General features: G+C 52.9%; 1 long non-coding RNA gene across 1 annotated transcript in view; it reads left to right on the top strand.

The window, feature by feature from the left end:
- The window catches only part of LOC127542299 (uncharacterized), a 36,295-nt gene that overhangs the window by 1,604 nt on the left and 11,326 nt on the right, over positions 1–23,365 (top strand). The window lies entirely within an intron of this gene.

Here is a 23,365-nt window from a genome sequence, read left to right as displayed (position 1 = left end):
CGTGCGAGCGAGCAGGAGAGTGGGAGCTTGCGGGCCGGGCCGGGCCGGGCGGGGGCGGGCGGGGGCGGGCGGGGGCTGCCCGGCCCGGAGGAACGCTCTGGGCGGGCGGGGATGGGGGCGCGCGCGCGCGCTCTCCGCCCCGCTCCACCTGCCCCGACCCCCCAAGCTTGGCGCCGGGGGCGGGGGATGCGGTCACGCACGCCCACGCACGTCCCGAATCGTCAAGGGAACCGGCGGGTGCGTGCGGGGCGTTGCGCGTGTGCGCGTGTATGCACGGACCCGGGCCCCCTCCTCGCGGACGCGCAGAGGGCGGTTCACAATACCTGCTTGTCCACACCTCCCCCCCCCACCCCCCCTCGCAGCTGCTGCGAGAGCCCGGCCTGGGGCCCACGTCTGGCCAAGCCCTTGACCGGGCCGGGCCGGGGCGCCCTCCCAACCGAGGGCGCTGCCCCCCCCCAGTGTGGCGCCGTTTTTAGCCTTCTTTTACAGAGGAGAAAACGGAGGCCCAGAGAAAGGGCAGTCCCCCTTAGGGTGAATGAGCCAGGCGCCACTCAACCCCACCCCCACTTCCACTCCCACCCCTGCTATCTCGAATTAAAGGCAGTCTCTGGGTCCTGCTTCTGATACTTGCCAGGTGAAGGACTTTCACAGAATCCTATCTAGAGAGCTGGAAGGACCTTCCGTGGCCAGGCCAATCCCCATTTGACAGAGGAGGAAACTGAGGCTCAAGTAGGGGCTTGAGCAGGGTCCCGCGAGGTGCGAATGCACTGGGTTGGGATTTGAACCAGATAACTCAAAAGCCGTTTGGTCAGTTCCCCTGAGACCCAGAGGTGGTAACTGCCTAAGGTCACACAGTAACAGTGCCCCAATTTGAACCCTGCCCCTGTAACTCCAGGACCTTTCTGGGCCTCCCTTTCAACTGTAAAATGTTTTCCCCCCTGGAAAAGGGTCTCACTCTATAATTGGGGAGGCTAGCGGCCTCTCTTTGGAGCCCAAGCTGGACCCAAGCTAGTTCCCCTCCCCTAGGGAGAGTAATCCCAGGATCCCCTGTTTGCTAAGGACATTCATCTCCCCCAAATACTTTCATTTAAAGTACCCACCATGTGCCAGGCACTGGGAACATAGCTCAAGATTGCTCTCTGCCCTGGTGAAATGATGAGTGGCGAAGATAAGGCACAGAAGTAGCTACTACCCGAGGGAGTGGATGAGAAAATGGCTGCAGAGAATGCTGGGGATGCACTGTGTGACCTTGAACTAGCCATTTCCTTTCCTAGGCAGCTTTCTCTTCTGTAAAAGTAGGGAGCTGGCCTATATGGTCTCCGAGGTCCCTTCCAGCTCTGACTCCTCGGTGCTATGTGTGACCTTGAATGAGTCCCACTCCTTTCCCGGGTCCGAGCTCCCTCCTTTGTAAAAGGTAGGGGTCGGACCAGATGGTTGCTCTGGTCTCTTCCGGCCCAGATCCGAGTCTGAGTACGAGGTCATCTCACAGAAGGCAGAGCTTATTTCGACATTAACACATGCTAGGCATTATGGATGCTAGAACAGAAGCCTGAGAGGTGGCGTGGCCCCAGAGCCCTTTTCCTTGATAATATCACCGGGGCTCCGGCCTTCTCCTCGTCCACTACTCACGCTGTATCGTTCCGAACACAAACCACCCCTTTCCCCAAAGAACACAGACCCTAGCCTAGAAGAATTGTTATTCAGGGGACACGCTTTGCCCCTCATGGGGAACTCGTTTGAGGGAGTCATGGCCTATTTGGAGCACGGCAGTAATCCCGGGGTCTCCTCCTCCGCGACCGGCCCCCCAGATGCTCACGTCACCCAAGATCCTGATCTGGGCCCCCCCAGTAGTGCCTTTGTCACCTCTTCACAGAAGGCGCTCTGCCTAGATGCAGTGAGAGGAAAAGCAGGAGGGGCTAGCAGCGAGGTGAAAATCGAGGCTCCCCTGCTGCCCATAAACATTTTCTAGGTCTCTTCAGCTTGCTGCTCGGTGGGAGGTATGTATTAGAGAACTCTGCCATGGTTCCCCTCTGCTTTTCATAGCAACTTCCAAAGATCAGGAGACAGAAGGCTGGAAAAGAGAAATCACTTGTCCAAGATAACACAGCCAGTTCATGGCAGAACCGAGTCGAGAATCCAAGTCTGTCTGTCTCCCAGAATGCAATTGGATAATCATCAACTCACCCCCTCAAAGTGGGCTTTGTCTCCACTTGACATTTTTGTAGTAATCCTCCAGAGGGGACCCCGGTGTGTCTCCCGAGCTGCCTCACCAGGCCGAGGGAAAACCCAAGCGGAGCCTCGAGGTACCGGCTAGCTCCCCTGGCCACAAAAAGCCTCCTTCCCTGGGATGGAAAGACCCCCAGCCTGGGGGTGGACTCAGAGGACCCCGGGCTCTAGGCTTGGCTCCCCCATCCCTTAATAGCACCCTCCCCGGGCCCTCCACCTTCTCTGGACCTCGGGCCAGAGGCTGCTAAAGGCCTTTGCCATCAATCTCTAAGGAGCTTGGGAGCTGGATGCACAGTGGAGGGGCCGCTTCGGTGCTAGAGGAACCATTTTCCACGCGAACGACTCGTGTGTTGATTTTGAAATGATTTTCATCTCTTCATTAAAGTCAATTCCCTCAGGTCTAAGTTAGAGTTGGGGTATTTGTAATGACATCAACATTCTTTTCAAATACTGTGAAAGATTTTTCCCTGGAAGACTGACCTTTTCCAATTAGTTCTAACTAGAGGGGTTTGGTTGGGATGTTTAAATTAGGATGAATTTCAATGCATTTTGCTTTGAGAACGGGATAGGGCCGAGAATTCCTTGATAGAAATCCAAAGACTTCATTCTGGGGCTCTCATTCATAGGAAGAGAGATTCAGAAGCAAGTCTGTCCCCCCTTCTGTGACAGATGAGGACTCTCAGGCCCAGGTCCAGGGTCACACACCTAATAAAGCAACCGAGGCAGCTTTGGAACCCAAATTTTCCTAACTCCCGGGCCGATGAGGCACGCCACCTAACTTTAGCGCTTATAGTTGGGTGGCAGGAGCAAGAGTACGAAAGTACAGATTGTACTCATTCTGGGACCACAGGGGCTGGGCTGGAGGTCCATGGAAAGGCAGGGTCCCCCTCAGGAAAGACTCCTCTCTGAATCCCAAAGTTGGCTGATCATCAAGAACTCCAGTTCACCTGAAAGGTGATTGAGCCTTTCATCTGTCCCTAAAAGGGCCTTGGCTTGGACAGGAAAGTCTTGGCCCCTGAAAGGGAGGGTCTTGACTTGGAGAAGGAGGGAAGGGTTTTGAAGAGGAGGGTCTTGACCTTTGGAGAGGAAGGTCTTGGCCTTGGAGAGGAGACCCTGGTTTGAAGAGGAGGGTTTTGGAGAGGAGGGTCTTGGCCTCTGGAGGGGAGAGTCTTGATTTGGAGGAGACCCTGGTTTGGAGTGGAGGGTCTTGGCCTTGGAGAGGAGGGCCTTAGTCCTGGAGAGGAGACCCTGGTTTGAAGAGGAGGGTTTTGGAGAGGAGGGTCTTGGCCTCTGGAGGGGAGAGTCTTGATTTGGAGGAGACCCTGGTTTGGAGTGGAGGGTCTTGGCCTTGGAGAGGAGGGTCTTGGCCTCTGGAGAGGAGGCTCTTGATTTGGAGGAGACCCTGGTTTGGAGTGGAGGGTCTTGGCCTTGGAGAGGAGGGTTTTGGCCTCTGGAGAGGAGGGTCTTGACTTGGAGGAGACCCTGGTTTGGAGGAGGAGGGTTTTGGCCTTGGAGAGGAAGGTCTTGGCCTCTGGGGGGGAGGGTCTTGATTTGGAGGAGACCCTGGTTTGGAGTGAAGGGTCTTGGCCTTGGAGAGGAGGGTCTTGGCCTCTGGAGAGGAGGGTCTTGATTTGGAGGAGACCCTGGTTTGGAGAGGAGGGTTTTGGCCTTGGAGAGGAAGGTCTTGGCCTCTGGGGGGGAGGGTCTTAATTTGGAGGAGACCCTGGTTTGAAGAGGAGGATTTTGGAGAGGAGGGTCTCGACCCTTGGAGGGAAGGGTCTCGACTTGGAGAGGTTGTGTTTCTTGGCCACCTTTTTGTGAGAGTGCCTGTCCGTGGATAAACGTCTGTCGCTTTTCAATGCTCTGAGCGCCGACTCCCCTGGGGATGATGGGCCCTTTTTGGTTAGCAATCTACCAGCTTGAGCAATGTAACTCTCCCCATTGGGCGGCCGAAACAAAAGTCCAATAAAATGTTGCCCGAGTCTAGCTAAGTCACCAAATGCCAGATTTCAAGCTAGAAGGAACATTGAAGGTCATCTGGCCCAACCTTTTGTGTTACAGAGCGGAAGCTGGGTCCCAGAGAGATTGCTTGATGTACTCAAGATCACCTCAGTGGGACAGGGGGAGGAGGGACGCTGAACTCGGGGCCTTCGAGTCCAAATCCAACACTACTCCCACTGCTCTCGATGGCTTCTATCTTGTGTTCTGAGGTCAGGGCTGGGGCTGGGGCTGGGAGAGCTCATCCTCCTCTTATTACAGATAAGGTCCAGAGAAACTATGAATAACCCAAGACTGCACGTAGTAAGTAGCAGAATGGGAGCTAAACTCTTTTGTTGTTCAGTTATTTTTCCATCCGATCCAACTCTTGGGGATCCCATCTGGGGTTTTCTTTGCAAAGATGCTGGGGAGGTTTGGCCATTTCCTCCTCCGGATCATTTTACGTATGAGGGAACTGAGGCAAAAGGGTTAAGTGATTTACGCGGGGTCTCACACCTCTACCAAGTGTCTGAGGCCAGATTGAAACTCGGGCAGATGAATCTTGCTGATTCCCAGCCCAGTGCTCTAGCCACTGCACCACCTAGCTACCCCCTTCTGACGCTTAATTAAATTTAATTCGTATTAAGTACTTCCCTGGGCAAAACACAGTCAGTTAAGAGGCTGAGTTTCTAGTTTAGCAGCTGCGTCTGAGAGAGATGTCATCAGGCCTTGTGGGGGCTTTGGCTGGGAGAGGGGACGTGACTTCTAGACTGCAAGAGGAAGCGTGTTCCGAGAACGAGCCAAGTCCAGGCTGCGTGGAGCCGAGGACGTAAGGATTGGAATATCACGGGAGCAGAAAGGCAGGATGGTACGGGATTCAGAAAGGCCCTGCCTGCCGGGCAAGGGAGCTCAACTTTGGTCTGGTGGGCGATATAGGCCGGCCCGGGGCTGGGGAACAAGGACACTGAGTCGCCGAAGCTCAGGCCGGCTGGCTGGGCGGTGGCTCCGCTGAGCCTTCTACCCAGGGATGGAGTTTGCAGGATTCATGGGGGGGGGGGCACTCAGCTGGTGGACTTGGTGCCTACCATTCAAGAGGTGTGCTCCGGCCGGGCTGGGCCGGGCTGGAGGCCTGCCAACTTAAGCCAGTCCCTTCCAGCCTGAGCCAGTAGGAGAGCTGCCCAGAACTGCTGGAAGCCTCTCTCCTGCCTGCAGACCTTCTGCTGGGTAGGTGGGGTTGGAGGTTGGCCTGGGAATGCCGCCTGCAGGGAATGGTTTTCCTGCCCACGCATCAGCAGGGAAAGGAATGGGAAGGAGAGGGAGGGAGGAAGAGATTGGGGAGAGGAGAAGCTCTCAGCTGTGGAGAGAGGTGTGCCATCTTACGGTCATGGGATCTTGGGACGGCAAAAGCAAAGGGGGTTCTGAGGCTGTCTGAAGCAAGCCCTCTTTGGACGGAGGAGGAAACTGAGGCCCGGGCCCCAGAAGGGATTTGGCCAGGGGTCCTGAGCTAGAGCTGAGGCTTGGCCACGACCCAGCAGATGGGAAGGGCTAGAACCCAGGGCCTCCAACTCCTGAGCTTTTTCCATTATGCTCTTTTACACTCACACACTCATACTCTCACACACACACACACACACACACACACACACACACAATACACACACACTTATGCATACATGCTACACAATATATGTACCACAACACACATACCACAAACACACGTACTTATAGGTACCACAGTACATATAACGTGCACTACACGCATTCTACAGGACATACACACTATACGAGATCCACTCCACAATACACACAATACACACACTCAATAAACACACGCGAGAGACTCGCACAATGCACTGAGCTGAGCATAAAGAAAAACAAAAACAAAGCCATGGAGCCTTCACCTGTGTGCCAGAAGAGAAGGCCCTGCTGCGAGCAAGGACTTTGGCCAAAATAGCTTCCAGCCAAGGGGCCGCTGGAGGGCCGAGCCTATCCCTGGGGGGCCTCAGAGGAACGTGAGGGGCTTGGCTCCTCTTAGCTTGTTCCTCCCAGCTCTAATTCCTCTGATCCTCGGCCCCCTTGTGAGCTGTTCTCCCTCCCCTCCTTCCCCAGACCTCTCTTCCAGTTCTCTGGTTACTCCTCTCTAACCCTGGCCCCAGAGAGCCCCCAGCCCCCATCTCAAAAACACATGCCCTTGGTAACCATGGGGATCGTGCTATGTGAACGGTCCGCGCGGCCTCGTCCCCTCCGCTTGGAGACTCTTAAAAGAATTCTCTCCGATCTCAGCCCCAACGACACCTAAACCTGTTAAACTAATCCTTAACTCAAATTCCCAAGTCTAGCCCAGCCTCTCCCAATCCCTTGAAGCTAGGCACCTAGGAACATCCAATCCGGCCCATGCCTGCCTACCGATCTCCTTGACAACACAGCCAACAGGTAATCATTTTGCCTTTCCTAGAATTCCCCCCGCCTCCCTAGGCTGTCCGTGAACCCCTGGGAGAGCATGAAGCATTAGAAGTTATTCCTGTTAGCCGACTTAGATTCCCCTCTTCGCTACTTCCGCCCATTGCTTCTAGAACTGCCTTCTAGGGATTTCATCTCTCTTGTGGCTTCCAGAGAAGAACGGCCCCTTCGTTTCCAGAATTCGGCCCCTTCGTTTCCAGAATTCGGCCCCTTCGTTTCCAGAATTCGGCCCCTTCGTTTCCAAAATTCGGCCCCTTCTTTTCCAGAATTCCTCCCCTCTGGCCCACCCCACCTTGATGGTTTGGGGATTGGTCCACCTGGGTGCTTTGCTTGGAGCTCCTTCATCCATTCTACACATTTAGAGTCACTCTTAGCCAGTTAGGAAGCCCGGCTGGTCAATGATACCCTAGCCATATCTCCATACGCTCTTTACTGTTGTTTGTTCAATAGCTTCCGTCGTGTTTGACTCTTCGTGATCCCATTTTGGACTTTTCTTGGCAGAGATACTGGAGTGGTTTGCCATTTCCTTCCCCAGCTCATTCTGCAGATGAGGAAACTGAGGCAAATGGGGCTAAATGACTTTGCCCAGGGTCACACAGCCAGTAAGCATCTGAGGTCAGATTGGAACTCAGGAAGAGGAGTCTTCCTGACTCTAGCCACTGGGCTATCTGGGTGTTCGTTCTATACAATGATTGGGTAGGAAATTCCCCCTCTCTCCCCAACCAGTTACCTCAAAAACCAGGTCAACTGGACCCAATATCCAAGGCGTCATGGTGAAGTGGAAAGACAAGGGTTTCAGTCACCTCAGATGCTTGTTACCTGTGTGATTTGGGGCCACGGTTTCCTCTTTTGTAAAAGGAAGGGACTGGACTCGATGGCCTCAGACATCCCTTCCGACTCTGTTCTGTGATCCTAAGACAGACTGCTCAAGAGATCTCTTTGCTTCAAGGTATCAACAAATCTCATTCTTATCGGGCACCGACCACCTGCCCGGCAATAAGCTTGGTTTCTCATGACATTCAGAAGATCTAAGACAGTCCCTGCTCTCTTATAATATAGAAGGCAAGGTGAGGCAGAGCAGACTTAAAGCAATGCATTGTGGGAGGAGAGCCCCCAAGTGTTAGAGGCACCTCTTACTACTTCTATATGTTGTTCCTAGTCCGGCCTTGTGGAGATTTCATCCTGCCTCCCAGCTCCCAGAGAAGAATGGTCTCACTTGTGAGATCCCAGATTTGCCTTAGGAGCCTAGACCTAGAGCTAGAAAGAGGCCATCAAATCTAACCCCCTCCATTTTACAAAGGAGGAAACGGAGGCCCAAGGAGGGGCCTAAGGTCACACATAGGATCCCAGATCTAAAGCCGCAAGGGACCTCAGAGGTCAACCCCTCCATTTTGGGATCCAAGTGTTGTAGGAAGACAGAGGATCATGGATTTAGAGCTGGAAGGAACCATCTAGTCCAATACAGAGGAGGAAACTGAGCTCAAGAGAAGGGAAAGGGCTTGTCCAAGATCTCACGGGTCATGAGTGGCAGAGCTGGAGTTTGAACTGCATCTATGAGAGCAGAGGTGATCGGGGAAAAGAGAGTTGTTAGAATCAGACTGAAGGGCCAAAGAAACTTAGCCATCATTTGGGGAAACTCCTTTATTTTTCTAATGACAAGTAACTTGCTCAAGGTCATGTCGTGAGTGACCGGCAGTGGTGGGACCAGAACCTAGATCCGTCCTGACTTGGACGAAGCCTAAGACGACACGCGTCCCAGGGCACGGAGTTGGGGGACTTAGCCGATGTGATGTTATGACCCGATCGATGCCAAAAAACCATTTTAACAGACATGAGTGCTGAGAGAATGTGGGATGGAGGGCGAGGGGGTGACCCTCAGCTAGCAGTTCATACAGAAAGGGGGGCATGGGTTTAAGCTCCTTAGGAAATAGCAGAGCCATAGGGTAAGCAAAGGAGCCAGAGCCCCCCAAATTCCAAGCTAGAGAAATCCCACGATTCCCCTGCCAGCCCCGGGCGGGGCACATCCGCCATGTTGGGTTCACATCTGGGCGGGTTAAAAGAGATAGGTTACCGTCAATAAAAAGTTTAAAAAAAAAAAGATAGGTTAGAAAGCGCCCAAGGTGGCAAGGGAATGCCATGGCCCCTGAGGAAAGATCGGAAGAGCCGGGCATGGTTTTTCAGCTAGAAGAGACTTAGGATGGAGAAAAGGAAGTCATCTTAAATTTGTGAAGGGTCATCCTAAGAAAGGTAGCTTGGTACGGTGTCCGAGTTCGGATGCCCTGGGTTCGAGTTCCACCTCACCCACGGACTGGCTGTGTGACCCCGAGCTTTATAGGACCCACAGCAGCTCCATAACATTCTTGCTGTTGGAGAGATGCCATGATCCCTCCTAGAGGAATTTTTCTCACTGGGAGTTCTCTATACCAATGAGATCACAAATGCTGTCTAAATAAAAATCATAGGGAGAAGGAATAGGATTGTTTTCTGTGGCCTCAAAGGTCAGAGCAGACTTGGGGTGGAGGCTACAAAGGCAACGTGTCTCCATGGAAGGAAGAATGTTCGGGCCGCCCCGGCCGCCTTGAGAGGGAGTGAGCTCCTTGTCCCTGGAGGGCTCAGAGCGGAGACTGGCTCGCCACCTGTCAGGTGCCGCGGCAAAGATTCCTACACTGGGTGGGTGCCTCTGAGCTCTTTCCAAATGGGACATTCGGGATTCCCGTGTCTCCCGATCGGGCCCCTTAGGCCACGTCCCGCCTGCCGCTTTTTCACAGACTGGCTGCTTCTCGGATTTGCTGCTTCCCGAGAGCCCCGAGCTCGCGGCCTCCGCGGCATAGACAGGGAAGAGGAGATCTGGCCCTTGATGACCAGGGAGGTCTGCGTCTGGCCGGGGGAGCGTCTCTGCCCCAAGGGTGAGGGCAAAGCATCGAGGAGGTTTGGGGAGCCCCGTGGGGGAAGGAGGGAGAGAGCTGGAGAGCAAAGCAGGTTCCTTCTAGGAGAAGAGTCCCAGGGTCAGAGTTTGGGGGCGGGAAGGGTCATCAGGATGACGGAGCCACTCGGCTGCTCACCCCTCCTTCATCTCTACCCCTACCAAGCCACAGAAAAGAAAAAAGGGCAGGGGAAAGGCCCCGGCCGAGATCACATGGGATTGGAACATGTCACCCTAAGATAAGGTCTCCATGCCTTCTGACCTTTCACATCCTGGCCAATGGAGTCTTCCTCATACACAGCTTTGCTCACGCCCTCCCCTTGCTTCAACAGTGTTCTGGTTCCAAGGGCAGCCTTCTCCCTTGGTGCTTCCCTCTGTGCTGGTCAGTTGAGGACCTGGATTCAAATCCCCACTCTGCTACTCACTATGGGTGTGTCCTCGAGCAGGTGTCTTCCCCTTTGTAAAGCTCAGTTTCCTGAAATAGAGAATGAGTGGATTGAGCAAAATGGCCTCTGAGGACTCCCTTTCCGTCCTCTGGATGATCGTCCCCTTAGGCCTCAGTTTCCTCCCCTGTAATGTGAGACAATTGGACTAGATGGCCTTCCAGCTCTAGACCTAGGATCCCCATGTGATTGGAACCGAGTCCCTTCTGCTCCTTGGGCCCTTTCAGCTCTGGAGCTCTGTTCCCATGGGCCGGCCCCATCCTCCCGGGCCTAGCACAAACCCCTCCACGACCCAGCCGTCCTTCGGTGAGTGTCCTTCCTTGACTTCCACCACACTGCTTAGAAGCAGGGCCAACGAGGCCCTGGACCTTCTCCTCTTCCCATCTCCCTTCCCGGTTTCCAGCAGCAGAGGCCAGAGTGAGGCACTCGGCCTCCGCACCAAGGGCACGGGGATCAGTCATCATGGAAGGGGTGGATTTTCAGCTGGAGTTGAGTCTCAAGAAGTACCTAAAATTGACGTGTTGAGGGGGGGGGAGAAGGGTTTGCAGTTGGGCCAAAATAGTTCCCCAGAGGAAGACAGCAGGAGCCCAGAAGAGGAACATGGTGATGGAGGGCAAAGGGAAGCTTCTGCGGCCCACAGCTTCCACTCCATTCTCAGCTCTCAATCCATCAACTCCCATTTTCCAGTCACGGTCCCTGGGCAGGGGTCCTCAAACTACGGCCCGCGGGCCAGATGTAGCAGCTGAGGACGATTGTCCCCCTCCCCCAGGGCTAGGAAGTTTCTTTATGTAAAGGCCCACAAAACCAAGTTTTTGTTTTGACTCTAGTCCAGCCCTCCCACAGTCTGAGGGACAGTGAACTGGCCCCCTACTTAAAAAGTTTGAGGACCCCTGGGAGAGTCACTGTACCCGAGTTGGGGTCAGAGGCCGGAAACAGAGCCGCCCCTGCCCTCAGGGAGCTTCCATGTGCTCCCGTGGGCCCCAGCGGGCCAGACCCCCTTCTCTGGGGGGAACGGAGAGGTACCAAAAGCAACAGAAAAGGGGGTTCCTCTTCTAGCGGCCTCCTGGCCTCCTGCTCGCGGGCCACCTGGGGGTGTTATGGAGGGCGCGACACCCGAGCCGGGCAGGCGGGATTACAGCAGGTAGCGAGGGCTGCGGGGGCTCGGCAGGTGCAGGGCGCTGACGCGAGCAGGGGCTTAGAGCTAGACGCCGAGCGCGACCTGACATTCTCAAGTGTCCCGACTTTTCTGGGAAGCGCCCTGCCCCCAGCACTTAGCGAGGACTTGTTGACCGGCCTCCATTGATCCGCGGCCCCTCCAACCCGCCGTCATCTCTCCCGCCCCGGAGTCTGCAGCGTGTATCTAAGCCCCGGCTCTATTCGCTCTGACATTTAATCACCTAGTGTCCCGGCAGGCCCTTTGTTTCCCGGGATGGGGCTCGGCGCCCCCACGGAGGCGGGCCGCCCCCGGGGCAGGTGGAAGCCGGGCCTTTTGTGCTCTCCGGAGCCAGGCGGCCACCACCTTAGGTGCTCAGCAAATAGAAATTAAATTGAAAGAAAAGAGAGAGAAAGGGACAAAATGGAATCAAATTAGGGCCGAACAGAGCGAAGGATTTGAATTGGATTAAGTTGAAGTGAATTAAGTTGAGTTGCGCCGAGGTGGGCGGGCAGGGGATGTGCGGGAGGGAAGGGCAGGAGAATGGGTGAGATGAGTTGAGAGAAATCGAATTAGAACTTCATTTGGCCTGTTTATTGTCTCTGCCGAGACTCCCCGGCTTCCGCGCCCTTCTCTTCGCTATCTCCTCATCGAGGTGCCAAGGGCGAGCTTGGCAGAACTCGGGCTCTCCGCCCCTAATCCCATTTCTCCTCAGCGAGGGCGGCTGGAGGTGAGCCGGGAAGGGGCGGCTGGGGGAGGGAGGGCCCCGGCAGCCTCCAGGGGAGGGCCCCGGCAGCCACGGGGTCTCCGAGCTGAGCCCCACAAACTCACATGGTGCTGTGGATGGAAGGGGCTCACCTCATCAAACGCTCTCAGAGCCAGGAAGCCGCTTCCTTCCTCCCTCGGAGACCAAGTGCTCCATGGGAATAAGGAGAAGCTGGCCGGCCTTGAGACTCTCCGAGCAACCTTTTCTCTCTCCTCTGTCATCCGAGCGTACCCAGTCCCCTACTGAGGAAGAAGAAGTAGAGAGCCAGGGCCGGAGGGGAAGCCAAAGCCTCCCACCTTCCAGTCCCCTTGCTTCCTCTTCCCTGAGGACCAGAGTTGACTCTGGTACTCTCTTGTTTCTCACCCAAATGGAGGGCGGGAGCCGTGGTGGGATGGGGGTTCCCAGTGGAAAAATCCTAGGACAGAGTCCACTGAGTGCCCCCCCCACACACACACACAAAAGGTGTTGGTGGTTTCTGAGCAGCCAGATGGGCAGGGACAGCCGGGAGGAGGGCCGGGCTCTAGGCTGCGCAAATGACTAATTGTGGGACCCTGGACCTTCTGAGAGACTCGGCTTAGGGGGATGTGCACGAGGCGACGGGAACATTTGGCCGGTCTACCTGTTAGCTCTGACGTGATGCATTTGGAAAATGATTTGCAGTGATGGATGTTATATAAAGCCCAGCTGTCATTAAATCCCAGAAGCTGAGACTGGGAGCTGAAAGGGGTTAGCGAGGCCAACGATTTCTGTTTACACGGAGAAAACTGGGGCCCGTGGAGGGGAAGGGACCTGTTCGTGGTCAAACGGGGATCTGTGGATCTGAAGTGGGAAAGGACCTCCCAGACTATCTAGCCATTTTACAGATGAGAAAACTAAGGGGAAGGTTATTGCTCCGAGTCACATACAGGATGCTAGGTCTAGAGCTGGCAAACACTTCAGAAATCATCTAGTTCAACCCCCTCGTCACACTGAGGAGAAATCGAGGCCCAGGGAAGTTGTGACTTGCTCGGGGTCACCCAGGTAGTAAGCGGCAGAGGTAGCATTTGAGCTCCGGTCCTATGACTCCCGAGTCGGGGGGTGTTCTTTTTAACACTGCCTAGCCATGTGATCCTAGGCAGGTCACTCAGCCTCCCTAAAACTCAGTTTTTTCATCTGTCGACAGGATATAATTATCCTCATCCTCACCATTTCACCGGCGTGTCGTGTGGAAAGTACTTTGTAAACTGCAAAGATGTGACACGCGCGCCTCCTATTTTGAAGTCTCGGACCATGGTGGGGCCGGAGGTCGGGGCGGCGTGCCGGCCTCTCCCGAAGCCATTGTTGTGTGGTTTTTTTCTCCCTGGGATCCCAATTCTTGCAGGAGAGGAGGGGTGTCCGCCATAGATCTTGCTGTGGCTGTTAAATAGGGAAAGGGGAAACGAGGGTCAGAATGGGTAGCTCAATGAGCAGTTTTCCACCGTGGTCTTTCTGTGGGGCACACAAAGGGAGAGCGGAGCGGCCCCCGAGGAGCTGGTTTGCTGGCCGGGGAAACCGGTCTGTATACAAGTCCCAAACCCCGCCGATGTAAGATCAGTTGGAAGCACTTGGGGTGAAGGGAGGCACTGGCAACTGGGGGGATCAGAAAAGACCTCGTGAAGGAGGTGGCTTTGGAGCCGAGCCCAGCGGGATGCTGGGGATTCTGAAAGGCCGAGGGAGGGGAGAGCACATTCCAGGCCCGGAGGTGGCAGGTGGCGTGCTGGGCTCGGGGAGAAGCTTAGCCGGACTCTGGAGTTCTGGAAGGGAGTGATGTATAATAAGTATGGAAAAGTCATTTAGAGCCAGGGTGTGAAGGGCTTTAAATGCCAAACGGAGGAGATTGTGTTTGATCCTCGGGGCTGGAAGGAGTCAGTGAAGCAGGAGAGTGCCCTGGTCAGCCCTGTGCTTTAACAAGATCACTTTGGCAGATTGGTGGAGGAGAGACTGGGCGGAGGAGAGCCCGGAGGCAGCGAGAGCAATTAGAAGGTTAACGCGATAGTCCGGGCCATAGGTGATGGGGGCCGAGCGAAGGCGCCGGGCTTGTGAGCGGAGAGGATCCCGGGCCCCTCACAGAGCGGCTCCCCCGAGGTCTCTGTTTTCTGAATGTCGTTCCATCGTTGGGCACGTACGATTGTCGTGACCCCGTTTGGGATATTCTGGCAGAGATACTGGTGTGGTTCGCCTTTTCCTTCTCTGACTCATTTTACAGTGGAGGAAACCGAGGCAGACAGGGTGAAGTGAGTTGCCCAAGATCTGGGATCCGATTTGAACTCAGGTTCTATCCACTACAGCGCCACCTAGCTGCCCTAATGGTACAAATCAGGAAACTAGGGGTCAGAAATAAATAACACTGAAATATTCGAAATTATAAACAGATTAAAATATAAATGAATAAGTAAGCTAAGGGTATATTGTAGAGATAACTGATGAGACTTGGCAATCAGTTATCTATGTGGGATGCGGGAGAGGGAAGGGGTGAGGATGACTCCAAAGTTCTGAACTCGGGTGGCTTGGGAGGACGGTCACGTCCTCAAAGGAAACTGGGAAGTTCAGAAGAAGGGTGACTGCGGAGGGAAAAGAAAACGAATCGCGTTTGTGACGCGGTTCATTTGCGATGTCTATAAGACCCCCGGCGTCCACCGAGTAGGGGCCGACGGGGGCCTGGAATTCTGGAAAGCTCAGCCTGCCGACCTGGGATTCAGCTGCGTAGAGTCTGCCCTAAAGGAGCCCTAGGGAGCTCACAAATGTGGAGAGAGAGAAGAGTACAGGGCCCAGCATGCAACCTTGAGGGGCCCCATGGAAATCAGGGCAGAGTTGATGATTCAGCAAAGGACGGAGAAAGATCAGTCGGATGGGAAATTGGGATATAAACAGACACTCAAAACCAGCCAGTTTCTTTAGGCACAGAAACCCACTGCCCTTTCTGAACTGTTATTTGTGCTCCTCGTTTGCTCGGTAAATCTGAGGGTTTTCTTTTTCCGAGGGTCAGCTTCAGTCCACAGGGAAGAGGGCAGGAAGGGGGTGCCGCTCTCAGAACTGCCCCAAAAGACCAGTATCCCCTCTGCCCAAACATTTCCACTCTTTCTACGGTTCAGGCCACTCTTTCGTTCCCGTTTGGAAAGGTCGTCGACGCTCTGTGTCCTACCACCTGCGGGGCCATAAACACAAGGACGCTGTTGAGCTTTGCCTAGAGCCTCCTGTGGAGCTTCGGGGGCCCAGTCAAGGGGCCTTGGTGGAATCGTCAAAGTTGTCTGTTAATTTGGGGTCGTTTGTGGAAGTGTTCTGAGGGTTCCGGGAGAACAGGAACGGCCCGGGCTCTTTCCGCCATGTTTTGGGAGTGATTTCGGAAGCTGGGGGGGAAAATCCCACCGACCGGCCCTCAGCAGATCGCCTGGCATCTAGTAAGCGCTTACTGAGTGCTGGGTGTCTGGCTGCAGGCAGCCACTCCCGTTCCTCCTAGCCCGGCACCCCTTTGGGGATGGCAGCTCCGTGGACCCTCTCCAACTTAGTGGCTGCACGGGAAGCCACACGCCACTTCTTACTGTTACAGTAGGTGGAGCCAGGCGTGTCATAGGCTGCAGCTGTCATTCCGGCTCAAACCAGAGATGACAAAGGTCAAGCAAGAGTGACTTGCCAAGCTCGGAGATTCTGAGGAGCAAATCGCTTATGCCTAAAGCCCAGAAGCCGAGCAAGACTCCGTTTCATCCTCATGCGGAACCCACTCCCGCCCTCGTGGGCCAAAGGTGAATTCTCTGTGGCCCCTCCTGGGCTGTGTCTTATGTGTGTGCCTTCCCCTAGCCACTGAAGTGACTAGATGAGAATAATTTTCAAATGACTCCGTTCAGGGGCTCTGAGCTCTCGAGATAGAAAGAACCCGAGAGACCATCAAGTCCAATCCCTCATTTTGGAGAGGAGGAAACTGAGACCCAGGGAGGGGAATGATATTAGCTGCTAGATTTATATGATACCTAAGCTCTTTACAGATACTTTACCCCGTGAGGGAGATGCTGTTATGATCCCCATTTTATAGCTGAAGAAACTGAGGTAGGTCAAAGTGAAGAGACTTGCTCAGACTTGCACAACTAAGAAGTATCCGAGGCTAGATTTAAACAGGTCTTCCCGCCTCCAGAACCAGGGCTCTTTGCATGGCGGCACCCCCTAGAAGAGAAGGGATCTGTCCAAGGTGACAGAACTCTTAGCTCAGAGGCCAAGTAGGCCAGCCCCCTCATTCGAGCCGTGTCGCAGCCAACTCCATCGGTCAGTTTTCGATGTGAGGGTTTGGACCTCGGCAAACTCTACGAATCAAAATTTGATCGATTGTTTCTTTGATTGTCTAGACTTAAGAAAGTGAGGGCGAAAATATGAATAATGCAGATTCAACTTCTGAGGACGTGCGGCCATGCAGAAGGATGGGGGTGGAGGCGGAAAGCCAGTTGTTTACCGGCACTCCTCGGCCTTCGTTTGACAGAGAAAGAAACCGAGGCCCAGGAAGGCGAAGGGATTCGTTCGGTGCCATCCGTGGGATCTGGGAGCTAGAGCTATAAAAGGGGACCCCAGGAACTATGCGTTCAAACCCTTTGTTTTATGGAGTGGGAGGTGAAGCTCGGAGAGCTCAGAGACTTGCCCATTTCGGTGTTGCTCCCGCCTCTAGATTTTTTGCCCTCTCCACCGCCCGGTACCACTGGGTATCTGTTTGCACGCCCAGGGTTATTTCCATAATATCACCCTTGTTAGAAAGTGAGCTCCTTCAAGGTAGGGACCAAGCTTTTGCCTTTCTTTGGCACTTTGGACAGCACTTGGCACATAGTAGGTGCTTAAGAAAAGTCTTGTTGGTTTACTGGCCCCTCGAGGTGTAGATGTGCCGATAAGCGCTTAGCACAGTACATCTACTAGGTGCTTAATAAATGTTGATTGATTGATTGTAGTGGATCCAAATGAAGCGGTCTGTTCTCTCAAGTAGACTAAATGTCTCCTCTACAATCTGATTTGTGCCTGTCATTTACTCTTCCAGCTTAGGCTCCCTCCCTAAAATACCGAAATGTCTTGCTCGGCCAGCCCTTGACGGGGAGGTGGACGCTATTAAAAATGGCTTGTTATCCCACACATCTGATTATACCGGGCCCCAAACCCCATCTCTGGAGCTCCTTCTTTGCCCCCCTCCAATACCCACAGAGCCTCTAAAGACAAGGCTTTCAGTACCCGGAGGCCACTCCAGAGAGATCCTTCCTGTCTTGACCAAACCCTGAGAGCCAGAGACGGTCATTTCCTGGCTCTCCTTCCAAGCCTCCAGGGAGTCCATCCCCCTACCCACTTTGGCTCAGTTATACGATGGGGAGACGGCCAACTCAGCCTGACTGGCTGCCTGGGCCTCCCCGGGGACCCTAAGGGTTGGTCCTTCCTCACCGGCCTACTATCTTGCACACCCCCTCTCATTTCTGCCCCCCTCTTGCCTCATGCCCACTTTGAGCTCTTTGAAAAATCAGCTCCCATGTCAGAGGGCCTAGACCTGTCCCGCTCGAGGCCATTTATGGAAAGGAGTCTCCGCAATGGTCTGATCCAGGATGGCCTCTGTGGAATCACTGTGTACTCATTTAAGGGGTCCTTCTCCTTCCTTCTAATCCTACCACATGTGTAGAGGAGGAGTGAGCCCCCCTGGCCCACGTTGGGAGGAACCAGAGTGGGACAATATATCTTCTATTCGTTTAGCTGACCTCTGGAGGATGAGGGGACCTGGGCCACGCTCATTGAGTTGGGCTCGGGATTGGGAACGAGAGGAAAAGAGCAAAAGGAGAGACCATGAGGTGATAAATGGAGAATCAGGTGACCTGGAACTAGCTCTGTCTCTGTTATTGACCCCGATACCAGGTTTCTTCCTCTCTGAACTTGTTTCCCCCTCTGTAAAATGAGGAGTTGGACTAGCTGCCCTTTAAGGGACCTTCTAGTTCCAGACCTTGGATTCTCTGTGTGTATTCTATTGTGTCATTCATTTCCTTTCCCTAAACCTCAGTTTCCCCCTCTGTAAAATGAAGGGGTTAGACTAGCTGACCTTTAAGGGACCTTGGATTCTCTGTGTGTATTCTATTGTGTCATTCATTTCCTTTCCCTAAACCTCAGTTTCCCCCTCTGTAAAATGAAGGGGTTGGACTAGCTGACTTTTAAGGGACCTTGGATTCTCTGTGTGTATCCTATTGTGTCATTCATTTCCTTTCCCTAAACCTCAGTTTCCCCCTCTGTAAAATGAAGGGGTTGGACTAGCTGCCCTTTAAGGGACCTTGGATTCTCTGTGTGTATTCTATTGTGTCATTCATTTCCTTTCCCTAAACCTCAGTTTCCCCCTCTGTAAAATGAAGGGGTTAGACTAGCTGACCTTTAAGGGACCTTGGATTCTCTGTGTGTATTCTATTGTGTCATTCATTTCCTTTCCCTAAACCTCAGTTTCCCTCTCCGTAAAATGAAGGGGTTGGACTAGCTTAACTTTAAGGGACCTTCTAGTTCCAGACCTTGGATTCTCTGTGTGTATCCTATTGTGTCATTCATTTCCTTTCCCTAAACCTCAGTTTCCCCCTCTGTAAAATGAAGGGGTTGGACTAGCTGACTTTTAAGGGACCTTGGATTCTCTGTGTGTATTCTATTGTGTCATTCATTTCCTTCCCCTAAACCTCAGTTTCCCCTCCGTAAAATGAAGGGGTTGGACTAGCTGCCCTTTAAGGGACCTTCTAGTTCCAGACCTTGGATTCTCTGTGTGTATTCTATTGTGTCATTCATTTCCTTCCCCTAAACCTCAGTTTCCCCCTCTGTAAAATGAAGGGGTTGGACTAGCTGACTTTTAAGGGACCTTGGATTCTCTGTGTGTATTCTATTGTGTCATTCATTTCCTTTCCCTAAACCTCAGTTTCCCCCTCTGTAAAATGAAGGGGTTGGACTAGCTGCCCTTTAAGGGACCTTCTAGTTCCAGACCTTGGATTCTCTGTGTGTATTCTATTGTGTCATTCATTTCCTTCCCCTAAACCTCAGTTTCCCTCTCCGTAAAATGAAGGGGTTGGACTAGCTGCCCTTTAAGGGACCTTCTAGTTCCAGACCTTGGATTCTCTGTGTGTATTCTATTGTGTCATTCATTTCCTTTCCCTAAACCTCAGTTTCCCCCTCTGTAAAATGAAGGGGTTGGACTAGCTGCCCTTTAAGGGACCTTGGATTCTCTGTGTGTATTCTATTGTGTCATTCATTTCCTTTCCCTAAACCTCAGTTTCCCCCTCTGTAAAATGAAGGGGTTGGACTAGCTGCCCTTTAAGGGACCTTCTAGTTCCAGACCTTGGATTCTCTGTGTGTATTCTATTGTGTCATTCATTTCCTTCCCCTAAACCTCAGTTTCCCTCTCCGTAAAATGAAGGGGTTGGACTAGCTGCCCTTTAAGGGACCTTCTAGTTCCAGACCTTGGATTCTCTGTGTGTATTCTATTGTGTCATTCATTTCCTTTCCCTAAACCTCAGTTTCCCCCTCTGTAAAATGAAGGGGTTGGACTAGCTGCCCTTTAAGGGACCTTGGATTCTCTGTGTGTATTCTATTGTGTCATTCATTTCCTTTCCCTAAACCTCAGTTTCCCCCTCTGTAAAATGAAGGGGTTGGACTAGCTGCCCTTTAAGGGACCTTGGATTCTCTGTGTGTATTCTATTGTGTCATTCATTTCCTTTCCCTAAACCTCAGTTTCCCCCTCTGTAAAATGAAGGGGTTGGACTAGCTGCCCTTTAAGGGACCTTGGATTCTCTGTGTGTATTCTATTGTGTCATTCATTTCCTTTCCCTAAACCTCAGTTTCCCCCTCTGTAAAATGAAGGGGTTGGACTAGCTGACTTTTAAGGGACCTTGGATTCTCTGTGTGTATTCTATTGTGTCATTCATTTCCTTTCCCTAAACCTCAGTTTCCCCCTCTGTAAAATGAAGGGGTTGGACTAGCTGCCCTTTAAGGGACCTTCTAGTTCCAGACCTTGGATTCTCTGTGTGTATTCTATTGTGTCATTCATTTCCTTCCCCTAAACCTCAGTTTCCCTCTCCGTAAAATGAAGGGGTTGGACTAGCTGCCCTTTAAGGGACCTTCTAGTTCCAGACCTTGGATTCTCTGTGTGTATTCTATTGTGTCATTCATTTCCTTTCCCTAAACCTCAGTTTCCCCCTCTGTAAAATGAAGGGGTTGGACTAGCTGCCCTTTAAGGGACCTTGGATTCTCTGTGTGTATTCTATTGTGTCATTCATTTCCTTTCCCTAAACCTCAGTTTCCCCCTCTGTAAAATGAAGGGGTTGGACTAGCTGACTTTTAAGGGACCTTGGATTCTCTGTGTGTATCCTATTGTGTCATTCATTTCCTTTCCCTAAACCTCAGTTTCCCTCTCCGTAAAATGAAGGGGTTGGACTAGCTTAACTTTAAGGGACCTTCTAGTTCCAGACCTTGGATTCTCTGTGTGTATCCTATTGTGTCATTCATTTCCTTTCCCTAAACCTCAGTTTCCCCCTCTGTAAAATGAAGGGGTTGGACTAGCTGACTTTTAAGGGACCTTGGATTCTCTGTGTGTATTCTATTGTGTCATTCATTTCCTTCCCCTAAACCTCAGTTTCCCCCTCCGTAAAATGAAGGGGTTGGACTAGCTGCCCTTTAAGGGACCTTCTAGTTCCAGACCTTGGATTCTCTGTGTGTATTCTATTGTGTCATTCATTTCCTTCCCCTAAACCTCAGTTTCCCCCTCTGTAAAATGAAGGGGTTGGACTAGCTGACTTTTAAGGGACCTTGGATTCTCTGTGTGTATTCTATTGTGTCATTCATTTCCTTTCCCTAAACCTCAGTTTCCCCCTCTGTAAAATGAAGGGGTTGGACTAGCTGACCTTTAATAGACCTTCTAGTTCCAGACCTTGGATGCTCTGTGTGTATTCTATTGTGTCATTCATTTCCTTTCCCTAAACCTCAGTTTCCCTCTCTGTAAAATGAAGGGGTTGGACTAGCTGCCCTTTAAGGGACCTTGGATTCTCTGTGTGTATTCTATTGTGTCATTCATTTCCTTTCCCTAAACCTCAGTTTCCCCCTCTGTAAAATGAGGAGTTGGACTAGCTGCCCTTTAAGGGACCTTCTAGTTCCAGACCTTGGACTCTCTGTGTGTATCCTATTGTGTCATTCATTTCCTTCCCCTAAACCTCAGTTTCCCCCTCTGTAAAATGAAGGGGTTGGACTAGCTGCCCTTTAAGGGACCTTGGATTCTCTGTGTGTATTCTATTGTGTCATTCATTTCCTTTCCCTAAACCTCAGTTTCCCCCTCTGTAAAATGAAGGGGTTGGGCTAGCTGCCCTTTAAGGGACCTTCTAGTTCCAGACCTTGGACTCTCTGTGTGTATCCTATTGTGTCATTCATTTCCTTCCCCTAAACCTCAGTTTCCCGCTCTGTAAAATGAAGGGTTGGACTAGCTGGCCTCTGAGGGCCCTTCCAGCTGAGATTTCGGGTCCTATGTATGACCTGGAGTCACTCACTTCCTTTTCCTGCACCTCCCTTTTCCTCTCTGTAAAATGAGAGGATTCCACGGCATGGCCACAAAGACCCCTTCCCCTTCTCTCCGTCTTAAGCTCTGTGCTTGTCCCCTTCCTCTCCGAAGAGGCCTCCTGCCCCCAACCCAAGAGAACCATCCTTATCTTCTTCCTCGTCTTCCTCTTTGAAAAGATGATTTGAGGGCTGAGTTCTAAACTAGGGATTCTTAACGTGGGGGTCGAGAACTTCCCCAAACTGGCTTTCCCTCTGATTGACTTTCTTTGCAATCTTGTATGTTTTAGTCCAGAAAACATCATTCTGAGAAGGGCCCTTTGGTTTTTGTGGACGCCAAAGGCATCGATTGGTGCCGCGCAGGATTTCGACCCAGGCTCTAAGCTTGCCTTTCTTCCTTTTTCTTTTTTCCTTCCTCTCTTTCTACTTTTCTTCTTTCCTTCCTTTTTCCATGGCCAGTTTCCTTAAGTTCGCTAACTTTCGTAATGAAATCGATTGAGATAAAAGGATCTGTGTATTGAAAGCAAAGCAAACTCAGGCAGAACTTTCCAATGATTGCTTTTTCAACTTCCCTCAGTTCAAGTGCATGAAATTATGAGTTGTCCGTGCACACTGCTCTTTGCGGAGGGGAGACTTTGTGAGGACGGACGCCTGAGTGGGGCCCCAGACTAGAGGGAGAATCTAGCTCCAAAAGGATTAGTGAGAAAATAGCCTCTCGGGCTAGTGACTTGCCCAGGGTCACAAAACTATCAAGTATTAGAAGCAGAATGAAAACCCGGCTTTTCGTGACTCGAAGTCCAATGGAAAGGGAGGGGAGCTTGGGGGAGGGGCTGGGGGCAGCTAAAAGAGCTGCAGACACTTAGGGAAGGTCGGTCTCCAGCTCCCCAAAAGTACCTTCCTGTTCTTCTGGGAATGATCTGTCCCCGGCCCTGAGGTGTGGGAGAGGACCCGAGGGGAAGAACCGATGTAGTGAGGGTGAGGGAAAGGCTTTTCGGTCTTCTGGCCTGCAGGATGGAGCCTTCTCTGGGCCACGGGACTCTCCCCTTCCAGTTGTGAAGAAAGGGGAGTTGCTGAGCGTGAATGTGTTCCGGGGGGCTGGACGTGACTGCGTGTGGAAGGGGTCGGAGGTGGCTGTGGCGTATATGTGTGGAAGGGGGGGGGGTGTGAGGAGGCGTGAGTGTGTAAATGTGCACATGGGGAGACCCCAGCGCCTGCTTCCTCTGGGCTCCGTGCCACTCATACTGCAATGCAGTTTTCTCCTAGAAAAGCTCTGCTGTAATTGGCTAATTAGTGTCATTGTGCTTCCTCCTTGCCGGCCTCTCTCCCTGCATCATTCCCCCTCCCAAGATGCTCCACTCCGAGCAGCGCTGCGTGGCTCCCCTCCCCAAGTGTAAGGGCTCGGCTCTGAGAGAGAGAGAGAGAGAGAGAGAGAGAGAGAGAGAGAGAGAGAGCCCCCAAGGTTCCGGCGAAGGAGAGTCTGACCTTCTCTCCTGTTGTGGCGGTGTTCCCCTGGGCCTGGGGTGGGGTGGGGGTGGGGACAGCGCTAATCACAGCAGCAGCAGGAGAGGAAGAAAGACGTGGCCCAGAGCTAGAAGGAAGGGAGGCCGCTTCCATCAGGGAGCCAGGGCAACGTCCAGGGAGCAGGGCAAGGTCCGGGCAGCCAGAAGATTCACGGGAGACGGCTCGGGCCCGGGCTGGGAGCCGGGGTCCCAGATCCCGGGGGGCCCGGCTCCGGAGAGCAGGCGGAGCGCCGCGCTTGGCTCCCGGCTGCTCCCGGACTTCCAGTTTTCTAGGGGCGTGCTTCCATACAGATGGGGAGACGAGGCCAGAAGCGTTGTTTTCCCCGGTAATGGCAGGGTCCGACCTGAGTATTTCAGCTCTCGCTTCTG

Source organism: Antechinus flavipes, chromosome X, assembly GCF_016432865.1.
Source record: "Antechinus flavipes isolate AdamAnt ecotype Samford, QLD, Australia chromosome X, AdamAnt_v2, whole genome shotgun sequence".
Classification (NCBI taxonomy): Eukaryota; Metazoa; Chordata; class Mammalia; order Dasyuromorphia; family Dasyuridae; genus Antechinus; species Antechinus flavipes.
The sequence above is the reverse complement of the archived record's forward strand: the minus strand, read 5'-3'. Positions and strand labels throughout refer to the sequence as shown.